Source organism: Castanea sativa, chromosome 9 (assembly GCF_040712315.1).
Source record: "Castanea sativa cultivar Marrone di Chiusa Pesio chromosome 9, ASM4071231v1".
In the NCBI taxonomy this organism is placed as follows: Eukaryota; Viridiplantae; Streptophyta; class Magnoliopsida; order Fagales; family Fagaceae; genus Castanea; species Castanea sativa.
Genome location: NC_134021.1, coordinates 6,871,437 through 6,882,046, shown reverse-complemented (window position 1 = coordinate 6,882,046; position 10,610 = coordinate 6,871,437).

Sequence of the window (10,610 nt, the reverse complement as noted above, 5' to 3'; positions counted from 1 at the left end):
ACGAGAACTTACCCTACACGTTTTGTAAATAACTGCACGTGTGGAGATTGCTTCGTGTTCCAGACGATGCCACTTGGCGGTTTTATTTTCAAAAACGCGCGTATTTATTACCGTAAGTTACACCTTGTCCCCCACGTTCAACGGTGAGATGAGCATCTAACGGCCCTTGTTACTCCGTGAAAATTTGGGCGAGACAAATGCAATTTCGAGGCCGCTTCCCGCACGTCGTGACGCTTTGGGAACCTGGGCCTTCATTTATTTCTTCAGAGGCTAATCCCATCAAAACATCAGCAATCACCTTTTGTCTGCAAAAATCCGTGGAAATTCGTATAACTTCAAATCTGTAAATGCTTATTCTTTTTCCTTAACCCATTCTCCTCGGATCCTGTCCTCGGCTCCCCTTTTAACCGTTCCCCCTCTTAGAACTTAGTCTTTCGTTCCTTTCTAATGGGAAAATTTAAGTGTCTAGTTGATACCACCGCTGGTATGGAAGGTTTTAGAGCTAAGTATCACATTCCCAGCGACGTAGGTTTAAAATACTGCCCGGCGGAAGCCGTGGCTGGTTCTAGGAAAACCGGAGAGGTCATCATCCCGATGGTCGCCTTCGTAGAAGGTGGGATGACCCTCCCAATGAAAAGCGTAACCAGGGAGTACCTCCGCAACCACCGGTTGTGCCCCGATCAATACGCTCCCAACGTTTTTAGAGTCTTAGGAAGCGTTGACGCTCTAAACGAGCACATGGGTCTGAACCTCACCTGGCATGATGTCGCTTTTATGTACAAATGCCACAAACTCACTAGAGTAGGTTACTACATCAAATCCCGCTCTAGCGTAGTTAGGTTAATCTCCTGTCTGCCCAAGTCCAATAAAGGCATGAAGGACGACTACCTCATCGTCTCAGGCAACTGGCACGATGGACCCCACTGCCCAGTTGAGTGGAGAGATCCAGGTGCGACACCTTAGGATCTAACTTCTCGCCCCATAACTCCATCTAAACATCTTAGAATGTCATTTGCCTTTACAAACTATTTGACTTTAGTTTATTACATGTTCTACGAATTTGACCATGTTCGTTTGTTTTGGTGTCTTTCTTTGCAGATAAACAACACGTGCGCCCCCGCTTGAGCCGCTGCAACGTCATAGATTTGAACAGAGTACTTCGCTCAGAAGTGTTTGTAAGTGCAGACTTACAACTTAGGGTGGCTCATTTGATACTAGGGTACGACCCTATCTCCTCGGACTTCCAGGAGATCAAGAACGCCATTATTGCCAGTGACCGGCGGCGTAGGAGGATTCACGTAGCCAGACCACATTTCCTGGCCGACCACGACCTTCCTGACGACCCCCACACCATACTGTACTCACAATCGATTGCTGCGATCCCTCTCGCTACGCACTCTCAGGCAACTGTTGTCCCAGAGGAGCAGGTGTCTTCTTCGAACACGTTGGACGAAGAGATAGAACAGTTTCAACTCGAGGACGCTCCACGACCTCGTGGAAACCCGTTCGTTGTTCTTTCCGACGAGGAAGAAGAAGCAACCGAGACCTCCGGGATCGCGGGCTTAGTGATAACGCGTCCAGAAGATAGCTCCATTGAGGAAAACATGGACGAGCTTAAGGGCCTTATGACCGCGAGAGGCGCGAGAGTGGCCAAAAAGGGAACGAGGGGGTCCCAAGCTCCCCCAGCCTTGCCACCACCCCCTCCTCCAACCGACCCCAAGCCTTCGGCCGAAGATCCAAAGAAGAAAAGGAAGGTGGAAACCGAGGGGGCTGGTGGTGAGAAGCAAAAGAAATTGAAACAACAGCTAGCACCAGCCCAGCAGCAGAAGCTGGATAAGGGCAAAGGCTGGGCTCGCTCAGTCGAGAGTGGGGAGATTAGAGATATGGCCGAAGTGCGCTGAGCACCAGCTACCTGGTCTCCTGACTTGAGACTGGACGGCGCACCAATTCCCTGCCACTCCAGTATTAGGGCAATCCAACAAGGCCACGCCCACCACTTGGCCGAGGCGTTGAAGCGTCCTCTTCTGCTGCCCAAGGACATGGAAATCTTGGAGAAGATGGGCCAGCCTCAGTTGTTCCTTTCATTAAAAAGGGATTTAGCTCTGGTAAGTTCCACCCCACACTCGTACTCTAGATTCATTTGTAAACACTTTATAGTATTTAACCTCTTGACATTTTTTGCAGGCCATCCAAGAAGTTTTCACAGCCGAGAAGTTTGTGGAGGATTCTCGGAAGCGCGCTGGGATGGAGCAAGAGCTAAGGCAAGAGGCAGAAAGGTCCCTAAGCCAGGTCCTAGTAGAGAATGGGAAGATCACATCGTGGCTGGCCGATTTAAAAAGAGAGAAGGATGGTGCTGAGGCCAGCTTAAAGATGATGGAAAACCAAGTAGAGGGGCAACGTAAGCTTCTTCGCCAAAAGGACGACGAGCTCTCTCAAGCCCAAAGGGCATGCTCTGACTTGGAGAAGGAGCTTACGCTGGCGAAGGAGGAGGCTTGCGCCCACAAGCACACACTGGAGGCCGCGAAGAAGGCCAGCTATCAAGAGGGAGTAAATACAACGCAAGAACAGTTGACAGAAGCCTTTGCGGCCTTGTGCCGAGAGTACTGTCAACAGGTCTGGGGAAAGGCCATGAATGCAGCAGGGGTTCCTCAAGCTTCCGAGCTGAGGAAGCCCGAAAACATTTGGCTTCCCCTAGACATACAGGAAATAGAAGACCCTCCTGTTGCTGCCTCCCCTGCCCTTCCTCTTGTGGTGCAAGAACTCGTTCCTGATCCTACAGAACCTGAAGGTTCCCATAAAGAAAAGGACGAGCATGGCGGTGCCGAGAAGGAGCAAATTCAGAACGTGGAGCCCCTCGTTCCTTCAACAGACAAAGGGAAGCAAGTTTTGTCTACCTTTGAGCTGGAACTGAAGAGCACTGAGGCTGGCAGCAGCTCCCTCCAAGACCCCCCTCCCCAAGCTTAGGGCCTAGCATAGGACTTTCATGTACTCCTCTTTTGATGATGTATATAATTAATGAAGAACAATTTTATTCAACTTTCGCTCATGTCGTATTTGTTTTACTCTATTCTTTTTCTGCTTGTCATGAAAGTTCTCACTAATACATAGTTAAAGGAAGAACAGAATAAACAAATCTAACTCCAAGAGTTGCACAATTATAACCTCCAAACAACCATGCGCATATTTGCTTTGCAAAGTAGAATATTTAAGAACCTGACAGAGATTAACTTAGTTTGGATATTAAACAATGCCTTAGTTAAAAAACTCATATGATGGTTAAACTTTTGTAATCTGAGGTATTACTTTCAGTAGGATGTAAGGTTCGAGGGCCATTCTTTACAAAAATTTGTTTAACACTTAAAGATATAGAACTTAAGATCTAAGTCAATGAATGGTAAGATACTGATTTCCACAAAGCGTGTGATAAGAATAAGAATAGTGACTAAGGTGCTGTTTGACAAATGAGAAGATATCAATTTCCACGAGGTTTGTGGTCCGAGGACCATACTTAACCAAGTTTCTGTTTGATACTTAAGAATAGTAACTTCAAACGTTAATTTCCCTAAAGTAGAAGGTCCGAGGACCCGACATAACTAAGGTTCTGTTTAACAAATGATAAGATATCAATTTCCACAAGGTTTGTGGTCCGAGGACCATACTTAACCAAGTTTCTGTTTGACACTTAAGAATAGTAACTTCAAATATTAATTTCCCCAAAGTAGAAGGTCCGAGGACTCGGCATAATTAAGGTTCTGTTTAACAAATGACAATATATCAATTTCCACAAGGTTTGTGGTCCGAGGACCATACTTAACCAAGTTTCTGTTTGACACTTAAGAATAGTAACTTCAAATGTTAATTTCCCCAAAGTAGAAGGTCTGAGGACCCGGCATAACTAAGGTTCTGTTTAACAAATGACAAGATATCAATTTCCACAAGGTTTGTGGTCCGAGGACCATACTTAACCAAGTTTCTGTTTGACATTTAAGAATAGTAACTTCAAATGTTAATTTCCCCAAAGTAGAAAGTCCGAGGACCCGGCATAACTAAGGTTCTATTTAACAAATGATAAGATATCAATTTCCACAAGGTTTGTGGTCCGAGGACCATACTTAACCAAGTTTCTGTTTGACACTTAAGAATAGTAACTTCAAATGTTAATTTCCCCAAAGTAGAAGGTCCGAGGACCTGGCATAACTAAGGTCTGTTTAACAAATGATAAAATATCAATTTCCATAAGGTTTGTGGTCCGAGGACCATATTTAACCAAGTTTCTGTTTGACACTTAAGAATAGTAACTTCAAATGTTAATTTTCCTAAAGTAGAAGGTCCGAGGACCCGGCATAACTAAGGTTCTGTTTAACAAATGATAAGATATCAATTTCCACAAGGTTTGTGGTCCGAGGACCATACTTAACCAAGTTTCTATTTGACACTTAAAAATAGTAACTTCAAATGTTAATTTCTTCAAAGTAGAAGGTCCGAGGACCTGGCATAACTAAGGTTCTGTTTAACAAATGACAAGATATCAATTTCCACAAGGTTTGTGGTCCAAGGACCATACTTAACCAAGTTTCTGTTTGACACTTAAGAATAGTAACTGCAAGCCCCTGAGGTATTTCTAACTTTGAACTGCTAACTAACAAAAGCACATTTTATTAATAATAATACCTTCGAAGGTTATTTACATTCCATGGGCGTGGAACAATTCTTTCATCTAGGTCAGCTAGCCGATACGACCCTATGCCTGCTACTGAAACAATGCGATAGGGGCCTTCTTAGTTTGGTCCTAACTTACCCCAGGTTGGGTTCTTAGAAGTGCCCACAACTTTTCTTAGTACAAGATCCCCAGGTTCGAGTGGCCTTAGCTTCACATGGGCATCATATCCCCGTTTAAGCTTCTGTTGATAATAAGCCATTTGGACCATAGCTGCCTCGCGCCGTTCCTCAATTAAATCAAGACCTTTCTCCAGGAGGCCATCGTTATTCTCCGGGCTAAAAGAACTCGTCTTCAGGGTGGGAAAACCTGATTCCAGAGGTATCACTGCCTCGGCTCCATAAGTCATAGAGAATGGCGTTTCTCCCGTAGACCTGCGCGGTGTAGTCCGATACGTCCACAAAACATATGGGAGTTCTTGTACCCATCTGCCTTTCGCATCGTCCAACCTTTTCTTGAGCCCACTGACTATGACCTTGTTAACGGCCTCGGCTTGCCCATTTCCCTGAGGATAAGTTGGGGTGGAGTATCTATTTATGATGCCCATATCACCACAATATTTCCTAAAAGCCTTGCTGTCGAATTGAACGCCATTGTCTGAGATAAGTGTGTGTGGTATACCGAATCTAGTGACGATGTTTTTCCAGACAAACTTCTTGGAATCAACGTCTCTGATATTTGATAAGGGCTCGGCCTCAACCCATTTAGTGAAATAGTCTGTCCCCACGAGAAGCCATCTTTTGTTTCTTGCAGCTCTCGAAAATGGCCCCACTATGTCCAATCCCCATCGTGCAAAAGGCCAAGGACTGGAGAGAGGGTTGAGAACCCCACCAGGTTGATGAATATTAGGGCGAACCTCTGGCATTGATCACATTTTTGAGCATAGTCCTGAGCCTCCCTTTGCATATTGGGCCACCAATAACCCTGAGTCAGAGCTCTGTGGGCTAAAGATCTTCCCTCGGTGTGGCTCCCACAAATCCCTTCATGCAGTTCCTCCAGAAGTGCTTCCGTTGATTCAGGGTGTACACACAACAAGTACGGTCCTGAGAAGGATCGTTTATACAGTTTCTGGTCCTCGGACAACCAGAAACGTGGCACCTTTCAACGTATCTTATCTGCTTCAGACCTGTCCTCAGGAAGGATGTCGTTCTTAAGAAAAGATATAACTGGGTCAATCCAACTAGGTCCAGGCCTTATCAGATGAATGCGAGCTGTGTTGACAACGGTAAGAGTTGGCTCTAGCAAATCCTCCACGAGGATAATCCTAGGCAAACCCTGAGTCGAAGACGTTGCTAACGTAGCCAAAGAATTTGCATGGGTGTTTCCACTCCTAGAAATGTGAGCTAAGACGAATGAGTCAAATTCAGCTTGCTGACGCTTGACCTGGGCCAAATATTCCTGCATTCTTGGGTCCCTAGCCTCCATGGTCCCCGTGACCTGGCCGACCACTAGCTGAGAGTCCGAGAACGCATGGACTTCCTTTCCACCCATCCTATGTACCATGTTCATGCCCACCAAGACTGCTTCGTACTCAGCTTCATTATTAGTAGCCGAGAATGACAGCCTTAGAGATTTTTCAAAGACAATTCCCTCAGGGGATATCAGGACAAGTCCGACACCAGACCCTCTCTGATTAGCTGCCCCATCCACATACATTTTCCAAGTCGGAGGTGCTGCGGCTGTGACCAAACCAACTGATTTTCCATCCATGTGTACTTCTTTCAGAGTTTCTTCTAGCAATGGTTCGGTAAACTCTGCCACCAAGTCAGCAAGGACTTGGCCCTTCACGGAGGTGCGAGGCCTGTATTTAACGTCAAAGGCTCCCAAAATGGTTTCCCATTTTGCCACCCTGCCAGAGTAATCGGCGCTGCGTAACACCGCCTTGAGAGGCAATTAGGTCAGAACCACCACAGTGTGAGACTGGAAATAATGAGGAAGCTTACGCGTGGCATGAACTATGGCCAGAAGCGCTTTCTCCAAGAGTAGATAGCGCACATCGGCCTCACTCAAAGACTTACTAACGTAGTAGACCGGTCTTTGCACCCCGCTTTCATCCCTTATAAGGACCAAGCTGACCGCGTGGACGGCCACTGCCAGATAAGCAAACAAAACCTCGTCCGCCTCGGGGCGAGACAAAATGGGTGGCCGAGAAAGATATTGCTTAAGCTGTTGGAAGGCTAACACGCAGTCCTTAGTCCATTGAAACCCCTTCCATTTATTCAACAATTGGAAGAAAGGACGGCACCGGTCAGCTGACCGAGAGATAAACCTACTCAGTGCGGCAATCATTCCGGTCAATTTTTGGATTTCTTTTGGGTTCCGAGACGGCTGCAAATCTTGAATAGCCTTGACCTGCGCTGGGTTTACCTCTATGCCTCTATGAGTAATCATATATCCCAAGAACTTTCCAGATCCCACGCCAAAAGAGCACTTTGAGGCGTTAAGGCGCAACTTGTACTTTCTTAGCACCTGGAAGGTGTCGGCTAGATCTTTGACGTGTGAAGGTATCGCTTTGCTCTTCACCACCATATCATCCACATATACCTCAATGGTCTTCCCTAGTTGCTGTTCGAACATTCTGGTCATCATTCTTTGGTAGGTAGCCCCAACATTCTTCAACCCAAACGGCATGACCTTATAGTGGTAGTTCCCTGTTGGAGTATTGAAAGCAGTCTTCTCTTGATCCTCCAATGCCAATGGAATCTGATGGTAACCCTGGAAGGCATCCAAAAAACTCATACGAGGATGTCTGCCAGTGGCATCCACAAGTTGATCAATATGCGGCATTGGGAACGAGTCCTTGGGGCAGGCCTTGTTCAAATCTGTGAAGTCCACACATACTCTCCACGTTCCATTCTTCTTTTTAACCACAACCGTATGCGCCAACCATTCGGGGTAGAAAACTTCTTTAATAGCTCCAGCTCTCTTGAGTTTGAGCACCTCTTCCTTCACAGCCTCGGAATGTTCTTTGGAAGAACGCTGAGGTGGCTGCCTTCTCGGAACAATGGCAGGGTTGACGTTCAAATGATGACAAATGAAGCTCGGGTCTACGCCGGGAGCCTCATAAGGGTCCCACGCAAAAATATCAATATTGTCCTTCAGAAATTCCAACAACTCCATCTTCTCCTGGTGTGGCAAACGTATGCCTAGTTGGAAGAACCTCTCTGGGTCATCCGCTATCAAAAACTTCTCTAATTCCTCGCAAAGAGTCTCCTCTCCTGTCACCGCATCGGGCGCATCAGGAGCTGTTAATTGCTATGAGTCTTTGATGAGCAAAGCCGATGACCTAGCCTCTGTCTGATGAAGCACTGCGGCCGATATGCATTGCCTGGCCACCGACTGGCTGCCGAGGATCTCTTCAACATATTCCCCAGAGGGGAACTTAACCTTAACATGCAAGGTAGAGGAGATGGCTCCCAGAGTGTCCAGCCATGGCCTGGCGAGGATGGCTGTATATGGGGAGTACGCGTCAACCACAATGAAATCCACCTCAACCGTATCTGAGCCGGATTGAATGGGCAGACGAATCTGTCCTTTCGGCACAACGGCCCTTCCTTCAAAGCTTATGAGTGGCGAGTCATAAGGAGTAAGATCTTCCAGCTTCAACCTTAGCCCCTTGAATAAATCAGGGTACATGATATCTGCACCACTGCCCTAATCAATCATCACCCTCTTCACGTCATAATTCCCTATTCTGAGAGTGACCACAAGAGCATCGTTATGGGGTTGAATGGTACCAACCTTATCCGCCTCTGAAAATCCCAAGACGGGTAAAGTCACCTTCAACCTTTTCGGCCTGCAGCCTGCCTCTTCGGCCTGAGAATGGGAGACCGCCATCACCCTAGTGGGACCTGAGCCGGTCCTGCCAGGTGCAGCGAAGATAACGTTAATTGTTCCCAATGCCGGCCGAGATGGATTATTCCTCTGATTGTTTGAGCCGGATTGACTGCCCTGCCCACTAGGTTGACACAAGTGCTGCTTCAATTTTCCTTCACTGACAAGCTGCTCCAAGTGGTTCCAAAGGGTCCGACAGTTCTCGGTAGTGTGGCCCACATCCTGATGGTACTGACAAAAGAGGTTTTGATTCCTCTTCGCGGGGTCCCCTGCCATCTTACTAGGTCATCTGAAGAAGGGCTCCTTACGAACTTTCTCCAATAATTGGTGTACTGGTTCTCGGAACACAATGTTCACGGCCTAAGGTGCTGCTGAGCCGGATTGACTAATGTAATCTCTCCTCGGCTTGTTGTTGTGGTATCTGTCTGACTTGAAATCCCTCCTCTCCTGCGGGATAACCTTCTCCTTACCCTTTCCTTGCTGCTGGTCTTCCTCTACCCTTTTGTATTCATCAATACGATCCATGAGGCGACGTACGCTGCGGACGGGCTTTTTGGTCAAGGACTTCCTCAAATCGTGATCAGTAGGAAGACCTACCTTAAAGGTATTGAGCGCCACCTCATCAAAATCACCATCTATCTCGTTAAACATCTCCCAGTAACGGTCGGAGTATGCTTTCAACGTCTTCCCTTCCCTCATGGTCATGGATAACAGCAAGTCCAACGGCCGAGGCACTCTGGTACACGTAATAAACCGCGAAGCGAATGCTCTAGTAAACTCTCTAAACGAACCTACAGACGCCGATTTAAGGCCGTTGAACCACCTCATAGCAACAGGTCCCAAGCTAGAGGGGAAAACTTTACACATCAGGGTCTCGTTATGAGAGTGCACCGCCATCCTCTGGTTAAAGTGACTCACGTGCTTCACCGGATCAGTCCGGCTATTGTAGATGGTAAAGGTGGGCTGGGTGAACCTCCTGGGGAGCCTCCCATTCTCAATCCTCCGTGAGAATGGAGATTTGGAGAGTTGGTGCAACGCCCGACTCATAGCATCGTTCCCTAAGCCCCTGGAGGGAAGTTTCTTGTGTCTGCAAGTTGGCGAGTCGTCCTCCTCACAAGAGGACATTGCGCTGGGGGGTGAGCATGACATCGAGCTGTAACTACCTCCCCGGACCTCCACTGAAGAAGGATTAGATGAGGACGGTGAAGACTTACGTCTGGCGCGGCGCAGCTTTCTTTTCAAACGATTAATCTCTTTTTGCATGGCTTTAGCACCATCCTCGTGGGTGGTGCTACCCCCGCCATGAGTATGGCTAGCCCTAGGGTATTCTGTATGGACGCTTCCCTCTCGATCCCTTCGACGCTCAAGATGCTCGAAAAGATCCTCCGGTTGTGACCCCTGTGATTCTGCATGGTGAGAACCTAGGCCTGCCATAGTACCCCAGCTCTTTTCAGACTAGATCCCCACAGACGACGCCAATTGTAAGTGCACAATTGCACCTGGACCCAAAGAAAATTATGGGCTTAGGCCCAATGAGCCTTAAACAATAAAATTTGTAGAGCGTGGGCTTGAAATCTAGATTAAAGGTACTGAGAACTTGATAACAGGCTTTGGTGTGCAAACACTCATAAATAATGAATGATAATTGCCGATGGACCTCCTCAGACGTGAGCCGAGGACTACTGCTATATTATTTCTCTTTCTTTCTTAAAGATTACAATTCTTAATTCCTCTCTTAGTTACAGACTGGCCTCCTCCTTTCCTTTGGCCTTCACCTCCCTTAAATACTTCTTTTCCTGATGCTTTTGAATAGTGACTAGAAGTTTCAGTTCTACTGTTTAGGGGTCACTTCCCCATTAATGCGGCCAGGGAGGTAGGTGCAGAGTCTTTAATGTGGAGGTGGCAGCCTTTGCTCTTGATATTTTTCTAACACTGGTGCATCTAGAAGGTTCAGGGTTTCCCCCTTTTAACCAACAGTCTTTCCAGAATTCTGCCTTGACCTTTGTAGTGACTCTCTGAGTTCTCTTGGATCTGTCCGAGGAGAAACTCACCATCGGCT